Source organism: Oncorhynchus gorbuscha, linkage group LG05 (genome assembly GCF_021184085.1).
Source record: "Oncorhynchus gorbuscha isolate QuinsamMale2020 ecotype Even-year linkage group LG05, OgorEven_v1.0, whole genome shotgun sequence".
In the NCBI taxonomy this organism is placed as follows: domain Eukaryota; kingdom Metazoa; phylum Chordata; class Actinopteri; order Salmoniformes; family Salmonidae; genus Oncorhynchus; species Oncorhynchus gorbuscha.
Window position 1 is genome coordinate 49,170,410 of NC_060177.1, and position 20,060 is coordinate 49,190,469.

The 20,060-nt window shown below is 44.6% G+C and overlaps 1 protein-coding gene across 1 annotated transcript in view; it reads right to left on the minus strand.

Moving 5' to 3' along the window:
• LOC124034885 (uncharacterized protein KIAA0825-like) overlaps window positions 1-20,060 on the minus strand; it is a 149,645-nt gene that overhangs the window by 13,013 nt on the left and 116,572 nt on the right. The window lies entirely within an intron of this gene.

Genomic DNA, 20,060 nt, shown 5'->3' on the forward strand with positions numbered 1-20,060 from the left:
GTAACACACACACCGTACATCTGGAGGGTAAAACTGCAACTACTTCTCACAGTCTCACGTCAGAATAGAGATGTTCATTTTTCTTAAACATCACATTTCAAAGTGTTTAGGGTTACGTTCATGCCTTAACTCCATATTTGTATGGTCAGGGTTAGGTTTCGGGACAGGGCTAGGTTTAGGCATTAACTCTGAAATTGTAAGGTTAGGCATTAACTCTGAATGGTTAAGGTAAAAGTTAAGGTTTGGGATAGGCTTAAAACAAACCTCTCAAAAACAGCTTTGTATCTGCTTAGAACTTGCAACCTTTGGAATCAGAGGCAGATGTTTACGCCCATCCACCATCCCCGTCCACAGCGCCCTAGCAAACACAAAACCTACTTGAAGGTAACAGCGCTCACCGTTGCCCTTAGTGGCCGGTTTCCACGTCATCTACCGACGTCCTCAGACATGGATCCTATAAGGAAGTTACATCCTCAAAAGCTAACCAACTTGATGGAGGGAAAACTACTAGAGAGCTCAGTTCACGCAGACGCTCGGTGGCTATAAAAATTAACCTTGAACGCCACAATAACAATGGGCTTCATTCGATTCCTTCGAATCAAGCATCAATCTCATGCTCGCCACCCAGCAGTCATATCGCAGTTAACACATCGGTTCAACACGGAGTTACCAGGCCAATCCATGTCAAAAGCATTCGCAAAGTGCTACGTGTCACCAGGCCAGGGCTGACGCGACATACAAATCAACTACATGTGTCCGGATGCAAAGGACTGCATTAGAGCAGGCCTTGGAATGCACAGTGCAGCCATAAATCCTATTGGGCGAGAAATGTAGCCTTTACCATGCGTGTCCAATCCCATCTATTTAGCCTAATTACAAACACCACACAGGCAATAAAAAAGGCTGCCTGCCATCAATTCTGACACTTCATCCCAGAGACTTTAAGGAATGCCTATTAGGATCCATAAATCCTTATGAGAGTGATGATCTGTGTGTGCGTGTGTGAGTATGCATGCTTATATGCATGTGTGTGTCTGATCCACAAGGAAAACAGGTCTGGGATGCAGGTGACACACAGAAAAGATGAACCCGAGCCATGAACCGGAAGCATGACTTCTGATTGGACGTAATCAAATGAGGAAATACAAAAACACTAAGGCAGGTATGGACAGGTACCAGAGGAGTTTACCAATCTCTGTTGAGCTGGCAGGCTTCCCTCCCCCCTCCCGTTACGAGGCCCGGCCCATGTCACTCGCTGACAGAGCTGCCCGTCATGCCTGAGACAGGGCGGAACGTGGCTGCCGGTGTTTTCACTTTCCAACGTCACAGCGTGTGACTCGCTAAGGTAAACAGTGCACAGTCGATGGCCACAGATCCACTCTCTCCCGCTCTCTGCCTTTGTGTGCAGCACACCTGAGCTGAACCTGACACTCACCACTGAACGAACTGAGCACCGTGGAAGAACGAGGGGAGCGAGGCGAAACGAGCCAGAAAGAGAGAAAAAGTAAGAAAGAGAACTGAAGCCCTCAACGCAACGCCCCATGGTACATAACATCTCTTCACCTTTCCGCCTAATTGATAGAAGACAGATCCATCACTATGTCTGCGAGCTGAACACACACCCCTAGGACAGTTATTGGCCTGTCCATGACTGAGTACTGCGACAGTGGGTAGAGACAATGTGGCGTGAAAACGCACATGGAAGAATCCGGATGTATTGGCCAGACCAGGACTCGACGGCCCATCAAGGTTTGTGGTTTAGACGGATCTGTTGTCTCGACGGGGAATGTTAATCACCTCGATGCTCAGTCGGCACCGACGTCACAGACGCCACTAATCACACCACGAAGACAAAACTGTGCCTGTGTTGGATCCTAAAATCTAGCTTTAGTGGGTAACTTTTGAACTAATACCCCATTCACCATGAAATAGAAATGGGGACCCGCTATTGGACGACAAACGGAGATAGGCAGTGGAAAAAAGGAACCAGCGGTGGGGTTTATAGACGACAGACAAATGTACACAATGGCTTTGATGCAGACGATACCTTTTCAACGACTGGCTGTGTTTCCCGTTTGGCATTCTAGTTTGCGAGTATCTTAACGGAATGGCACACGTCACAGGATCCTAAGTAAACATACAGACACACAGTCACACACGCAGACATCCCAGTAGATGTGACGGCACGTCACTTCACCCTTCAGACGGCGAATCAGTGCCTGCACAAAGCCCTACCTGGAACTCACACACGGGGTGTCAGGCATGGCATTCACAAAGAAAATGATCATCCATCAACATTGTACAAGGAGTGCGTTTTCTATTACAGGGATTACTCCTTTACCAAAAACAACCGTTTAAAAAAAGCAACCAACGTATACAGTATGGTAAATTGATTTATTATCTCTTAAGCTGAGGGCTGTGTTGGTTTTTTGGATAAGCAGTGGCTTTGTGTCATGAACAATTCCCGTTCCCCACTTTCCACAGAAGCCTGGTGAATGTGACTGCCATTGGAGCAGAAGCCGATTGGCTTCTGTTTGGAAGCTTTCAGATGCTTTGACTGGCAGCTGTGTTCTAGGAGGCGGGACTTTATCTTCCTACTCTTCATGCTTGTTTTGATAACTGCAAACCCCAACAACCCCCCCCCCCCTCACACACACACACACACACTTATTGTGATTTTCTATTCATTTCACAAGGATTATCCAGCATTTCTCTCATATGTTGGGCACATTGTATCCCCTCCAGTCTCTGAAGAGCAACACGTTCTCTCTTCAAAGCTACTCCACCACAATTGTTGCCTCAGTCACCTATTATAAACAAGCCATTTTTTGAGAGAAAGGCCGTAATTGTGCGAAAGTGTGCCACAAATGGCTTTGTAGCATTACTGCAGCCCCTTTCTTCATTGTACCCCTGTACACCAGCGCTGAAAGCTCTCTCCAATTGAAGTTTTGCTTTCATCCGGCATAAAAGCTCTGTCTGCGAGTGAGTTGTGGGTGAGAAGGAACGTACTCCGTCTACTCCACACACGTGAGTACACAGCCACAATGCCTTGGGTAGAGAGGTCAAAAGAGCCGATTTTTTTCTGGAACAAGAGGGGTGGCATTCTGACAGCACAGTGCTGAAGTTCCATTTGACTAATTTCTGTTTCAAAGTGAAGTTGATTCTCTCTCATAGTGCAGTTCATTTACTTTCAAAGGGACACACGGCAGAAAGGTCAAACTCTGGGTTTTTCTTTTTGTTTAAAAATGTCAACATCAAAGAGGAGTTTAGTCTTTGGAAGAGGGTGAGTGTTCACTGTCCTGGGCCCAGTTTTTCAAAAGGTATTTATCTGGATTACGATCCAATGCATAGAAATACAATTAATAGAACGGACGGTTTGTAGACTCGAATGGGGACTCCTGTTCTATTCCTTCTATTTCTATGCATTTAATCCTTTCCGATAGTCAAAATTCAGGTGCTCCGGACAAAATAAAACGTTTGAAAAAATGGGCCCCGGTAGTCTAGAACCATTTCCATGTTGATAAGGAAGTAAACAGAGAGGCAGGCCCAAACGGACGAGACCTGGAAGTTGCTGGTGAAACAGACAGCTTTTAGTGTCAAGTTGAAGTGGTGGCTTGCTTTTAAATAAAATGCGCTGCACCTTTACAAATGGTGAATATCTATTTCAACAGACTGCATCCTTCACTGACAGTGATAAAAAGCATCTGCTAAATGGCATATATTATTATTATATATTATATAAAGTTGTGGAAAGAGAAAAAAAACATTTTTGGGAGTGTGCTTGAATATCAATTACTCCTTAGAATCTAGGTTTTAAATGATCTTGAAAAGTACATAAAAAAAATACATTGATCTCTTACATTTCCAATGATACATTACCTCTCCAAAAGCAATAAGTGAAACATGTACTCTCTTATCATCTGTGTTGGTGAAGAGTTGCAATTCAACCATGGCAATTGACTGCTAATGCAAATGAGAGAAGGTTTTCTAAACTCCCAGTCTGCCACACACACTCTGCTGACGTGATGTCCTCTGACATGTGTACTATGTCACATGTAAAGGGTGTGCGTGTGTGTGTGACAGGGTGAGCAGTCTGCAGCTAGTGGCCACTGGGAAATCAAGGAGCACTTTGTCATGCATCCTTAAATGTGTGACATAGCGTCCCGGGAGACAGAGGCTGATTGGTCTAGGAGGCGTCGAAGAGAGATGGGTGAGTGACGGCCGTGAGGGGACTGGGAGGCAGAGGGGTGGGTGGGGGGTGGGGGGGTGGGGTTAGAAACACAGGATAGGATTGTGACATCTCAGGGCGGCAACCTGTCACCGGCAGCTGGCAATGTGCAGTCATGCTGCCCAAGTAACAACATCAGGACGCGGGCGACGCCAATCAGAACACTCCATCTCCAAGTGCACTGACCAACCAGAACACTCGAGCATACTGACCAATCAAAACACTTCAACTCTGAGCGCTGACCCATTCAGCAGACAAAAGGGCAAAATAAATGAGATACAAATGATGAAAGTTAGAAACATGAGACGTTTCAATCTAATTCGAGTAATTCTGCTCCAGCGGGCCATGTGCACTGCATGATACCGTTCACTGATGTTAAGACCTCACATCACATACGTCCATTTGTTACTGCATAGGTCTAGGCAAGCGCAAATACATTGTATGTAGTAGTCACACTGTGAGAAAGTGTGATGCATCGGCCAATTGGTTCAACACCGCTGGCAAGACATGTTGAAGTTTTACTCCTGAACGAGGTAGAACTTTGGATTTTCCCAAAACACTTCAATGAATCACCAGTGTCTCCATGAAAAATGACAGCAGTAAAAAAGCAACAGGAGGCCACACATAATTACTAAACGTGTCCTTCATATTTACACTTAATTAGCTGAGGAAGAGAGAGGGAAAGAGGCAAATCAGAGGTTTGTTGTATTTCCATCAGAAGGAAGTGGGCATGGAGTGAGGGAAGGTGTTTCACTTTTCTCCGTTCCCCTTGTCCTAATAGATCCAGCCGCTCCCCTGCACTGAGAGGGAAAGAGAGATTTGCGCTGGCACCGCGTTTTCTGTCCAATTAATAGATTGCTAGTGTGTTGCGTATTTTGCATGACAAAGGAGGGTAATATTCGACTGCCATTCATAATGAAAATGCACTTTGCAAATTAAAAAGTGCCAAAACCCTATTTTTTTCTACCTTTTTAGGAAATAAACAGTCCTTAACCAATTAAAGTGCATTGTAATAATGCTGTGATTTATTGCAGGTTGTTTAAGATTTCTAAACTGGGCTAACCCATATTAAGGTCACAATCCATCATGCCTTGCATGGAGAGCCGTAGAAAAATGGCGGTTGTATTAGCTGCTATTGATGACAGTGTGAAAAAAGTATTAGCACTTGTCAACAAAACTGCTTACAACATAACATTAGCATGCATGAGGTGAGCCGCCTATTCATTACGTTGGCAGCTCCACACACACACACACACACACACACACACACACACACACACACACACACACACACACACACACACGGTTACAGCCTTATAAAACATTGGGTCGGCCCAGAGTGAACATACACTGTTTGGTTTTGTGATAGAGTGGCGACACACAACCACTGACTGCTCCGCTTGCAGTGCAAACAGACGCGGCGAGTCCCACACTGTCGGACTGAAAGGTGTTACACCCAGTATTCAGGAGCAGACATTCATGTTTGCTCCAATCACACTTATCAATTAGCTAGCCATCTCCTTGTCATACACAACACATTCATTTGGAGGCTGAGAGAGGGGCGAAGACAGAGAAAGAGAGGGATGGAAGTGAGGGAGTTAAAACTGAGATCTTGTGGAGTGGAGGGGAGAGGGAGCTGACGCTGGGAAAAAGGGGCGGAGAGAGAGAGAGAGAGAGAGAGAGAGAGAGAGAGAGAGAGAGAGAGAGAGAGGGGTAAACACTAGGACGCAGGCAGTAGTGGGGGTGTAGGCTATAGCCGAGAGAGATGCAGGGCGGTGACATTTGCCTTCACAAATAGGCTCTCTGGCTTTCGCCGAGCCAGGCACCCCCTCTGTGAGCCAAGAATGCACTTAGCTCAACGAGAGTAAATGAATCGCCTTATTTTGACTTCTACCATTACACTTCACCCTGATAGCAATGTTGGGCAAAGTGGCCCTTTGTTCAAGCACCAGGATTCCTGCATGTTTAAACATCTCTGGCCCCTGTTTTAATTACACTGTTTAGAATAGGGGAGGAGATCATCCTGACTAGAGCCCATACACTCTCTGATGATGACAAAGGCCATGTAATCATCCTGCCTGCTTGCATCCCTTCATGCCACTGGCCCATCCACTGGGCATATGCCGACAGCCACATCTACAGGCTAATATTATATATCAGATTAGTGGGGACAGCGTGGCACTCATTAGCAGTGCCAACCCAGTAACTGACTTTATCCCTGCCATGCTCTGGGCTGTGGAAGATTCAGGGGCATATTTGAGGTGAAAAATACTGCAATGGTCTTATGTCTGGAAAAAGCTGAATTTTGTTTGGAATCATATGCCATTGTTAAAAGTTCTTTAATGGATGGCATATTAAACATATTACTGATCTAGAAAATGGAGGCCTTCGTTTTCCCCATTACCAGGCTCAAGCAGCATGTCTTGTCCTTATCCATATTTTTTCCCTGAGCATTGAAGCGGAGTTTATACGTCTATCCTCCTTAAGCCATTTAAACGTATGGAAATGCGACACGCGTAAACACCTGTGCGTTTAGCAGACCGACACACAATTCCATGGAGCTGATTGTGTCGCCAAGGCAACGTAATCCCGTAGTTGCCTCCATACACACCAGGTGCGCACTGCATCAAGGTGTCGTTTCTTCAGGCCTCCATATTACACACATTATGGTTCCCTCAGAGAGTATCAACAGAAACTCCTCACGGCCAGAATCCTATTCCACCCGGTCTGTCTGTCCGCCCCTGCGTAGTCTCACCTACACTAGCACTCTGTCCTAACAGCATGCTCATAACGGATATACAGACATGGTAGTATACGCACATGTGGAAACACACGCGCAAAAGCACATTCAAACAACCCACCCAGCAGAGTGTGATTGAACAAACTGACTAGGGTTTACATGGATGGATGGAATCATGCCAGAAGTAGCTACCAGTACATGGATCTAGTGAGTAGTGTCTCTGATCACTGTGTTCTCTAGGCATTTGTTGACTCCCTCTCCCCCTCTCGCTCTCTCTCACGCTCTCTCATTATTCACATGCATTTAACTCTCAAACAGCCCCTCATTAACTCTGGCACACTGGGCCATACGTTGAGCCAAATTACAGCGCTTTGACAGACACAAACCAGCAGGGGAGAGAGGCAAACTATCAGGATAAAAGCCTCAGCTCACTCCATAAATAATGACAGCCATATAGCCATATACAGCAATCAGTGTGTGTGTGTGTGTGTGTGTGTGTGTGTGTGTGTGTGTGTGTGTGTGTGTGTGTGTGTGTGTGTGTGTGTGTGTGTGTGTGTGTGTGTGTGTGTGTGTGTGTGTGTGTGTGTGTGTGTGTGTGTGTGTGTGTGTGTGTGTGTGTGTGTGTGTGTGTGTGTGTGTGTGTGTGTGTGTGTGTGTGTGAGTGAAGTGGGGGAGGTCGCGGTCCGAGACAATTTGTGGTGATCACCCTTACCACACACGACAGCTTGAGAGCGACCCATCCATCAAACTGCTATCCTCAGGTAGTCTTTTATATTTATTTGTAATCCAACTATTTAGAGACAGAAATGTGATACTATCAATGCAAGCTGTAATATGACTTCCAATTTAGAACACAGGAACTTTAGTAATGTATCTAGTTTGCTAGTTAGCTGGCTACAGTAGTTGCAACAAGCAGATTTGTTGCCAGCTACCAGGAGCAGATAGCTTAATCACTAGCTTGCATGTCATTCCGGACAAGGAGCATTGTAGCTATCAGTTTATTCCAAGGAATCATTTAAGACTACAAATATCAATACACTCTTCGAAAAAAAGGGTTCCAAAAGTGTTCTTCGGTTATCCCCATAGGAGAACCCTTTTGGTTCCAGGTAGAACCCTTTTTGGTTCCAGGTAGAACCATTTTGGGTTCTTCTGTGGAAAGGGTTCTACATGGAACCCAAAATGGATCTACATGGAACCAAAAGGGTTATACCTGGAACCAACAACGGTTCTTCAAAGGGTTCTCCTATGGGGGACAGCCAAAGACCCCTTTTAGGCCCCAGACAGCACCTTTCTTTCTAAGTTGTGTCAATCTAATAGAGTCATCAAGGCAGGACCCACTCATTTCATTCACACATAAGAAATGCCACATTATCCCCGTCAATAGTCGGAGTCGGATGATATGTTTGGTAATCCTGCCTTTATCACTCTCCAGATATTATATTCCAATATATCCAACATGATGCACACCCACCATTGCATTGGGCCGCTGCTATTTGGGAACTCCTCTGGTTTAGAAATCCTATTGCAGGGCACGTTGTACAACTGTTCTTTTTTAGAGAAGATTGTATTGGAAGGTACACTGTATGAGTAGGCTATGCTATATGTATTGGCTAATATACATATGCAGCTGTCATTTTTAAACCTCCGTTCTAGCATACAAGAAACACACACACACATATTCCTACAGTATCTACATGCTTGATTTGGGTTTTTAGTGCAAAGCATATGACTGAATGTTTTTTAAAGTCTGCAGCTAGTTGCTTGAAAGGAGACATATCATCACACCGAAACATGATTCAACAATTTAATTCACTGACAGAGAGGCAGTTAATGAAACACACTTTAACAGTTATAGTAGCTGGCTAGGCTAGTCTGTAACATTGGCTAGCTTTCAATATATTGGCAAAATGGTCAACAAAGTTACCTCTTCATATGATCAAGACAATTCGTATTGTATGCTGCATATTTCATTTGCACTAGAAAACGGCTTTTATCTTATTTCAGTCTACTAGCCAAAACACAAAGCTAGCTATATCTGTTCCTCTTCATCAGACAACAGGTCGCATTTTCACAAGAGGCTGTGGTATTGGCTGCATTTATCACGAGGGGTATGTAGATCCTCAAACAGTTCTACATCTGCACCATCGAGAGCATCCTGACCGGTTGCATCACCGCCTGGTATGGAAACTGCTCGGCATCTGACCGTAAGACGCTACAGAGGGTAATGCGTATGGCCCAGTACATCACTGGGGCCAAGCTTCCTGCCATCCAGGACCTCTATACTAGGCAGTGTCAGAGGAAAGCCCAAAAGATTGTCCCGAGACTCCAGTCACCCAAGTCATAGACTGTTTTCTCTTCTACCGCACGGAAAGCCGTACCGGAGAGCCAAGTCTAGGACCAAAAGGTTCAGCTTCTACCCACCAAGCCATTAGACTGCTGAACAATTAATCAAATGGCTACCGTACTATTTACATTGACCCCCCCCCTCTCCATTTGTTTTGTGCACTGCTGCTACTCACTATATATTATCTATGCATAGTACAAATTAGCTCAACTAACCTGTACCCCCACACACTGACTTGGTATTGGTACACCCTGTATTTAGCCTCGTTACTGTTATGTTATTGTGTTACTTTTTATTATTTTTTACTTTAGTTTATTTGCTAAATATTTTCTTAACTCTTCTTGAACTGCGCTGTTGGTTAAGGGCTTGTATGTAAGCATTTCACGGTAAGGTCTACACTTGTTGTATTCGGCACATGTGACAAACAAAGTTTAATTTGATTTGTACTGGAGTTCTGATTGGTTCAAGTTTAGTAGTTTGGCAAGTTTGAAATATACTTTTCATGAGAAAATGTGCAAGAATTGAAGGCGTCAACAAAATGTATAGCCATCAAAATAATGTTTTACTGTCATATACATCAAATCTGCTCCTCCCTTGACTCGATCGACTTCACGTTTTAAGGACTCGGCCCACCACCTACATCAAATCTGCTCCTCCCTTGACTCGATCGACTTCACGTTTTAAGGACTCGGCCCACCACCTACATCAAATCCAATCCAATCAAATGTTACAGTTGCAAATGTTACAAGTCAAAACGTTTACATACACTTGGGTTGGAGTCATTAAAACTCGTTTTTCAACCACATAATTTCTTGAAAACAAACTATAGTTTTGGCAAGTCGGATAGGACATCTACTTCGTGCATGACACAAGTCATTTTTCCAACAATTGTTTACAGACAGATTATTTCACTTATAATTCACTGTATCACAATTCCAGTGGGTCAGATGTTTACATACACTAAGTTGACTGTGCCTTCAAACAGCTTGGAATATTCCAGAAAATTATGTCATGGCTTTAGAAGCTTAGGCTAATTGACTTCATTTGAGTCAATTGGAGGTGTACCTGTGGATGTATTTCAAGGCCTATCTTCAAGCTCAGTGTCTCTTTGCTTGACATCATGGAAAATCTAAAGAAATCAGCCAAGACCTCCACAAGTCTGGTTCATCCTTGGGAGCAATTTCTAAACGCCTGAAGGTACCAATTTCATCTGTACAAACAATAGCACGCAAGTATAAACACCATGGGACCATGCAGCCATCATAGCACTCAGGAAGGAGACGAGTTCTGTCTCCTAGAGATGAACCTACTTTGGTGCGAAAAGTGCAAATCAATCCCAGAACAACAGCAAAGGACCTTGTGAAGATGCTTGAGGAAACAGGCACAAAAGTATCCATATCCTCAGGACGAGAGGGTTGGAGCGAGCGGTCGCATCCGCACTTCGGTCCACAGGTAGTATAACTTTTCATTACATTTCATTATAGCACAACGGTTTGATTTGTCTAATCTTAGCAATTTCTTCTTAGCTAGCTACATAGCCGTCTTTGTATCAAAGATAATTGCGTAATTATCGTAATTCGTCGGCCTAACGTAGTCTACACTGCTATCTGCCCAGCAGCTAGCCAGCTAGCAAACGTCCACCGTCTACCGAATAGCAGCACTGTAGAAACTATTACACTCAACTGAACGACTTGATTAGTGTAGTGTTAGCAAGCTACATAGTTGTCTTTGCTGTCTTCGTATCCAAGATAATTGTGTAGTTTAGAGTGTGTAGTCTTAGAGTGATTATCTTAATTCACCGAGGTTAGCTAGCCAGCTATTTGTCGTCCTTAACGTAGGAGACACTGCTAGCTAGCCAACAGCTAGCCAACGTCTACCGAATAGAACTTCCGCACTCAACAACCCGGTCGCATTCCGCTTCGCTCCACAGGTAGTATCACATTTTCATTTCATTTCATCAGTACAACGGTTTGATTTGTTTGATCGTAGCTAGCTACATAGCTACGATAGATAATTGTGTAGTCTAGAGCGACTTTCTAGGTTAGCTAGCCAGCTATTGTCGTTCTTTTAACGCAACGTAACGTAATCAACACTGCTAGCTAGCCAGCTAGCCCCCGAATAGCAGCACTGTAGAAACTATTACACTCAACGGAACGACTTGATTAGTGTAGTGTCAACAACGCAGCCACTGCCAGCTAGTCTACAAAGTCAACAACGCAGCCACTGCCAGCTAGCCTACTTCAGCAGTACTGTATCATTTTAATCATTTTAGTCAATAAGATTCTTGCTACGTAAGCTTAACCTTCTGAACATTCGAGACGTGTAGTCCACTTGTCATTCCAATCTCCTTTGCATTAGCGTAGCCTCTTCTGTAGCCTGTCAACTATGTGTCTGTCTATCCCTGTTCTCTCCTCTCTGCACAGACCATACAAACGCTCCACACCACGTGGCCGCGGCCACCCTAATCTGGTGGTCCCAGCGCGCACGACCCACGTGGAGTTCCAGGTCTCCGGTAGCCTCTGGAACTGCCGATCTGCGGCCAACAAGGCAGAGTTCATCTCAGCCTATGCCTCCCTCCAGTCCCTCGACTTCTTGGCACTGACGGAAACATGGATCACCACAGATAACACTGCTACTCCTACTGCTCTCTCTTCGTCCGTCCACGTGTTCTCGCACACCCCGAGAGCTTCTGGTCAGCGGGGTGGTGGCACCGGGATCCTCATCTCTCCCAAGTGGTCATTCTCTCTTTCTCCCCTTACCCATCTGTCTATCGCCTCCTTTGAATTCCATGCTGTCACAGTTACCAGCCCTTTCAAGCTTAACATCCTTATCATTTATCACCCTCCAGGTTCCCTCGGAGAGTTCATCAATGAGCTTGATGCCTTGATAAGCTCCTTTCCTGAGGACGGCTCACCTCTCACAGTTCTGGGCGACTTTAACCTCCCCACGTCTACCTTTGACTCATTCCTCTCTGCCTCCTTCTTTCCACTCCTCTCCTCTTTTGACCTCACCCTCTCACCTTCCCCCCCTACTCACAAGGCAGGCAATACGCTCGACCTCATCTTTACTAGATGCTGTTCTTCCACTAACCTCATTGCAACTCCCTTCCAAGTCTCCGACCACTACCTTGTATCCTTTTCCCTCTCGCTCTCATCCAACACTTCCCACACTGCCCCTACTCGGATGGTATCGCGCCGTCCCAACCTTCGCTCTCTCTCCCCCGCTACTCTCTCCTCTTCCATCCTATCATCTCTTCCCTCTGCTCAAACCTTCTCCAACCTATCTCCTGATTCTGCCTCCTCAACCCTCCTCTCCTCCCTTTCTGCATCCTGTGACTCTCTATGTCCCCTATCCTCCAGGCCGGCTCGATCCTCCCCTCCCGCTCCGTGGCTCGACGACTCATTGCGAGCTCACAGAACAGGGCTCTGGGCAGCCGAGCGGAAATGGAGGAAAACTCGCCTCCCTGCGGACCTGGCATCCTTTCACTCCCTCCTCTCTACATTTTCCTCCTCTGTCTCTGCTGCTAAAGCCACTTTCTACCACTCTAAATTCCAAGCATCTGCCTCTATCACCCTAAGAAGCTGTTTGCCACCTTCTCCTCCCTCCTGAATCCTCCTCTCCCCCCCCCCCTCCTCCCTCTCTGCAGATGACTTCGTCAACCATTTTGAAAAGAAGGTCGACGACATCCGATCCTCGTTTGCTAAGTCAAACGACACCGCTGGTTCTGCTCACACTGCCCTACCCTGTGCTCTGACCTCTTTCTCCCCTCTCTCTCCAGATGAAATCTCGCGTCTTGTGATGGCCGGCCGCCCAACAACCTGCCCGCTTGACCCTATCCCCTCCTCTCTTCTCTAGACCATTTCCGGAGACCTTCTCCTTTACCTCACCTCGCTCATCAACTCATCCCTGACCGCTGGCTACGTCCCTTCCGTCTTCAAGAGAGCGAGAGTTGCACCCCTTCTGAAAAAACCTACACTCGATCCCTCCGATGTCAACAACTACAGACCAGTATCCCTTCTTTCTTTTCTCTCCAAAACTCTTGAACGTGCCGTCCTTGGCCAGCTCTCCCGCTATCTCTCTCAGAATGACCTTCTTGATCCAAATCAGTCAGGTTTCAAGACTAGTCATTCAACTGAGACTGCTCTTCTCTGTATCACGGAGGCGCTCCGCACTGCTAAAGCTAACTCTCTCTCCTCTGCTCTCATCCTTCTAGACCTATCGGCTGCCTTCGATACTGTGAACCATCAGATCCTCCTCTCCACCCTCTCCGAGTTGGGCATCTCCGGCGCGGCCCACGCTTGGATTGCATCCTACCTGACAGGTCGCTCCTACCAGGTGGCGTGGTGAGAATCTGTCTCCTCACCACACGCTCTCACCACTGGTGTCCCCCAGGGCTCTGTTCTAGGCCCTCTCCTATTCTCGCTATACACCAAGTCACTTGGCTCTGTCATAACCTCACATGGTCTCTCCTATCATTGCTATGCAGACGACACATAATTAATCTTCTCCTTTCCCCCTTCTGATGTCCAGGTGGCGAATCGCATCTCTGCAAGTCTGGCAGACATATCAGTGTGGATGACGGATCACCACCTCAAGCTGAACCTCGGCAAGACGGAGCTGCTCTTCCTCCCGGGGAAGGACTGCCCGTTCCATGATCTCGCCATCACGGTTGACAACTCCATTGTGTCCTCCTCCCAGAGCGCTAAGAACCTTGGCGTGATCCTGGACAACACCCTGTCATTCTCAGCTAACATCAAGGCGGTGGCCCGTTCCTGTAGGTTCATGCTCTACAACATCCGCAGAGTACGACCCTGCCTCACACAGGAAGCGGCGCAGGTCCTAATCCAGGCACTTGTCATCTCCCGTCTGGATTACTGCAACTCGCTGTTGGCTGGGCTCCCTGCCTGTGCCATTAAACCCCTACAACTCATCCAGAACGCCGCAGCCCGTCTGGTGTTCAACCTTCCCAAGTTCTCTCACGTCACCCCGCTCCTCCGCTCTCTCCACTGGCTTCCAGTTGAAGCTCGCATCCGCTACAAGACCATGGTGCTTGCCTACGGAGCTGTGAGGGGAACGGCACCTCAGTACCTCCAGGCTCTGATCAAGCCCTACACCCAAACAAGGGCACTGCGTTCATCCACCTCTGGCCTGCTCGCCTCCCTACCACTGAGGAAGTACAGTTCCCGCTCAGCCCAGTCAAAACTGTTCGCTGCTCTGGCTCCCCAATGGTGGAACAAACTCCCTCACGACGCCAGGACAGCGGAGTCAATCACCACCTTCCGGAGACACCTGAAACCCCACCTCTTTAAGGAATACCTAGGATAGGATAAAGTAATCCTTCTCACCCCCCTTAAAAGATTTAGATGCACTATTGTAAAGTGGCTGTTCTACTGGATGTCATAAGGTGAATGCACCAATTTGTAAGTCGCTCTGGATAAGAGCGTCTGCTAAATGACTTAAATGTAAATGTAATGGGTGGCAGCATCATGTTGTGGGTGTGCTTTGCTGCAGGAGGGACTGGTGCACTTCACAAAATAGATGGCATCATGAGGCATGAAAATTATGTGGATATATTGAAGCAACATCTCAAGACATCAGTCAGGAAGTTAAAGCTTGTTCGCCAAATGGGTCTTCCAAATGGACAATGACCACAAGCATAATTTCAAAGTTGTGGAAAAATGGCTTAAGGACAACTAAGTCAAGGTATTGGAGTGGCCATCACAAAGCCCTGACCTCAATCTTATGGAAGATTTGTGGTGAGAACTGAAAGAGCGTGTGTGAGCAAGGAGGCCTACTGAGTCAGTTACACCAGCTCTGTCAGGAGGAATGGGCCAAAATTTACCCAAGTTATTGTGGGAAGCTTGTGGAAGGCTACCCGAAACGTTTGACCCGAGTTAAACAATTTAAAGGCAATGCTGCCAAATACTAATTGAGTGTATGTAAGCTTCTGACCCACTGGGAATGTGATGGAAGAAATAAAACCTGAAATAAACCATTATCTCTACTATTATTCTGACATTTCACATTCTTAAAATAAAGTGGTGATCCTAACTGACCTAACACCAGGAATTTTTACTAGGATTAAATGTCAGGAATTGTGAAAAACTGAGTTGAAATGTATTTGGCTAAGGTGTATGTAAACTTCTGACTTCAACTGTATTTGTCACATGCTTTGTAGACTAACAGTGAAATTCTTACTTACACAACAGTGCAGAGAGAAAAAAAGAGAATTTAGAGAAAAATAATAACATGAGGAATAAATACATAACGAGTAATGATAACTTGGCTATATGCAGTACACTGGGTACCAGTACCGAGTCGATGTGCAGGTGTACAAAGTAATTGAGGTAGATATGTACATATAAGGAGGGATAAAGTGACTAGGAAACATGATAGATAATAAACAGTAGCAGCAGTGTATGTGATGAGTCAAAATAGTTAGTCCTGAAAAGGGTCAATGCAGATAATTCAATCATTAACCAATAGCTAACCGGACTAACTATTTCGCTGTATTATGGCTTGGGGGTAGAAGCTGTTCAGGGTCTTGTTGGTTCCAGACTTGGTGTATCGGTACAACTTGCCGTGCTGTACCAATGCCTACATTAGGTTAGGGTTAGGGTTAAGGTTAAGGGAAGGGTTATCTAACAATGCTTAGTAGTTGCAAAGCAGCTGAGTAACTAAAATATGAAAGTTGTCCATGATGATACTGGAACACTCAACCTTACTAGACGTTCACATTATGCACTTTTGCCTTAGGTAACCTACTGTCTGATGTAAACATACCTAACATATCATACATATGAGTGTCCCGGATTTCCATTTAATTTGTTGAGTCTAGTCTAGTAACGCACACTATTGTAAAGTAACATACTCTCACACTAAATGGAGTGGCATGAATTTTTGTAAAATATAATATGTTTTGTTCTGAGATCAGGCTGCTCTTACCCCAGGCTATGGACTGTCAGTCATGTTGTGAGATTCAAGAGAGAAATAGATTGAGGAAAGGATTTAAAAAGTTTTTTTTTTTTTTTGCAGTGTCTGTACCATTAAATAACAAATAGAATATGAGTTCATCTGCAATGATTATACATTCTATATGTCAGGATAAATGACGTAACGAACAAAGGATTAGAAGACAGAACATTATAGCTTTGTGTTTTCATCAACTCGAGTAACAGTGGCAGCACGTTGTTTTAGGAGAGGCGATAAAATCTTCATTCCTGCGAACAAAATGCTTATATTTCATCGGAGTGGTTGAAACTTGATCAACTCTGCTGTTTACAGCTGATCCTAATTACATTGATCAGTGTTAAATAGTGGAGAAGTGCAATAATGGGCTTGGCAATAGCTAAATCAGCCCTTAAAACACTCGCTGTCTACTCCAAGGAGTAATTATTTATTATTCTCACAATCAAACCAATTGGAATGGCTTGACCGCATATACACACAGTCACACAGACACCGTGAGATGTACTCACATCTGCTGTACATGCAAATACACACACACACACACACACACACACACACACACACACACACACACACACACACACACACACACACACACACACACACACACACACACACACACACACACACACACACACACACACACGTAACACATATTAATATATTTTGTGAAACAAACGAAAAACAACTTTTCTGAAAACTACATATTTGGCAATCATTTGGTTTAAGGTCTTGAGGAAAGCAGCATTACTTGAGCATGAGAGAATAAACATTTTGATACGAGGGAAAATTGCTCGTCACAAGCTGTAACACAAGGAGCAGGGCTTTGTATATTTTGGTTGTGAAATTCCTAATGTACAGTAAATGTCCCGATATGCCAGACAATGTGCTACAGTATATGAGTCTGGGTAAACCAGGACCATCAACACTTTGGGAGAAATGTTTATGCTTTCCTGGCAAAATATGAATTGTTATACCCAGTTCAACATAAATCATAACAGACAAATGGCTCAGTCATTGATTCTATCTACTCTCAGCCATTTCAATGCACACGTATCAGGAATAGAAGGAAATAAACACTATATTATAAGTAAAGTAATATATGCAATACTAACAAGGAAAATACTTGCACGTACATTTCACAGTCTGTAAAAGAAATCACAATGTCATTCATCTCAAATCAGTCACTATTGAACAAGCAGTTAACAGTTACCTAAAAATAGATCTCACTATAATCTGAATGGCATTATTAGGCAACACAATTAAGACCAATTCAACACAGTGCATCAGAGGCAACCTATTTCTAAGGGTTGAGGGGGGTACAGAATTTGAAACCATACGCTCTGTCGATGAGAGCTACATCACACTACACGCTGAGAAAAAAAGGTGTTATCTAGAACCTGAAAGGGGTCTTCGGCTGTCCCCATTGGAGAACCCTTTGAGGGACCCTTTCCACAGAGGGTTCTACATGGAACCCAAAAGGGTTCTACATGAAAACAACAATGGTTATCATATGGGGACAGATGAAGAACCCCTTTTGGAACAGTGGTAACCCAGAAGTGTACATAGGGGAGGGTTGGGACTGAGGTGTGTAGGCATGTGTGAATGCTGCGTGTGTGTGCGTGTGCGTGTGTGTGTGTGTGTGTGTGTGTGTGTGTGTGTGTGTGTGTGTGTGTGTGTGTGTGTGTGTGTGTGTGTGTGTGTGTGTGTGTGTGTGTTTACTCCAAGTGTAACTCTGTGTTGTCTGTTCACACTGCTTTGCTTTATCTTGGCCAGGTCGCAGTGGCAAATGAGAACTTGTTCTCAACTAGCCTACCTGGTTAAATAAAGGTGAAATAAAAAAATAAAAATAAAAAAATAAAATGTGTGTGTGTGTATGTGTAAGGGCCAGCTGTTGCAGTTGGCTGTAGGCAGGACTGCAAGTGATCTCATTCCAATCAGCAGACCACTTCACACACAACTACCTGGACACTGTTTAGAGGAAAGAACACTGCAGACACCTCCCCCTCCTCCCACACACACACACACACACACACACACACACACACACACACACACACACACACACACACACACACACACACACACACACACACACACACACACACACACACACACACACACACACACACACACACAGGTTTGTAACATCTCCTTTTGACACAAACAGTGAGTATATAGAAGAAAATAGACCCGATTAACGTTGTCTCCCCCACTCCCCCTCCCTTCCTCTAGAAGTGGAAAAAGTACCAAATTGTCATACTTGAGTAAAAGTCTAAAAGTATTTGGTTTTAAATATACTTAAGTATAAAAAGTTAATGTAATTGCTAAAATATACTTAAGTATCAAAGTAAAAGTAAAAGTATAAATAATTTCAAATTCCTTATATTCAGCAAACAAGGCGGCACACTTTAAAAAAACATTTACGGCTAGTCAGGGGCACTCTCCAAAACTCAGACATCATTTACAAAACAAAGCATTTGTGTTTAGTGTGTCCACCAGATCAGAGGCAGTAGGGTTGTCCAGGGATGTTCTCTTGATAAGTGTGTGAATTGGACCATTTTCCTGTCCTGCTAAGCATTCAACATGTAACCAGTACTTTTGCTTGTCAGGAAAAATATATGGAGTAAAATGTACATTATTTTCTTTAGGAATGTAGTGAAGTAAAATTAAAAGTTGTTAAAAATATTAATAGTAAAGTAAAGTACAGATACCCCCCAAAACTACTGAAAGAGTACTTGAAAGTATTTTACTTCACACCACTCCCCCCCTCCCCCTGGGTAAAGGTGTCCTCTCAGGGCTAAGCCTCTAGGGACTTATCTTAGTGTAGACTGCCATCTTGTTGTCAATGCTGCAATGACAGATTCCCTTGTGGCTCCTACAAAATATTATTTTATGACCGGGATATGATGTCTCACAGTACAGAGCCCTTTAATTCAAATCTGGACCTCAAAGCCAGTTCCCCTGCTCTTCTTCATTCTTCCCCTCTAATCAGGGACTGATTTAGACCTGAGACAATTCATTCTCAGGTAGAACAGAAAACCAGCAGAAGTCAGAAGTCCGGACCTCGTAGGGTTAAGAGTTGAATACCCTTTTATAAAGTATATTTTTTGGATGAGATGAGAGATATGGAAGAGATTTGCTGTGATCACTTGAACTGGCCTGTGTGATCTAGACTCTAGAGGTGGGAGAGAACATATGATCGTGTGAAAAACCCAGGCCGGGATCCAAGCAAATGCAAATAACAGACTTCTGCTGCGATTGACTTGCAAAAATTATTTCTGCTTAAGTCGTCATTCACAGCATTAACAGCAAAAGTGGTCTCCGGAAATGTCTGGGAAATAGCATTTAAAAGGCTATTGCATTGGTTTAAAGGAAGGCTGTAGTATTTTGATGTTCAATAATACAAATGAATATATTGCTTGGTACGTATATTGTAGCCTGGGACCCAAATGCATAATACACAGGAAAAGCACAGAAAGTTCAGTTGACAGCTGAGGCTTGTCTGAGCTATCAATCACAAATATCATGGAAAAAATGGAATGTTCTCACAGAGAAAGTATAACGTTAGAGAGTGCTCCAATTCTCTGACAAACAGTTCAACCATGACATTAACTCATTAAATACCATAACTCTATATCAAGCAATCCGTTAAGTGTTTTTAATTTAAGTCTCTCACCCCCTTTGTTAATGCATCCATGACCGTGGCATCCCCCGAGGCATTAGCCTAGCTTAATGCTAATAGCCATGGAACAGTATTCATATCCGCCACACTGTCC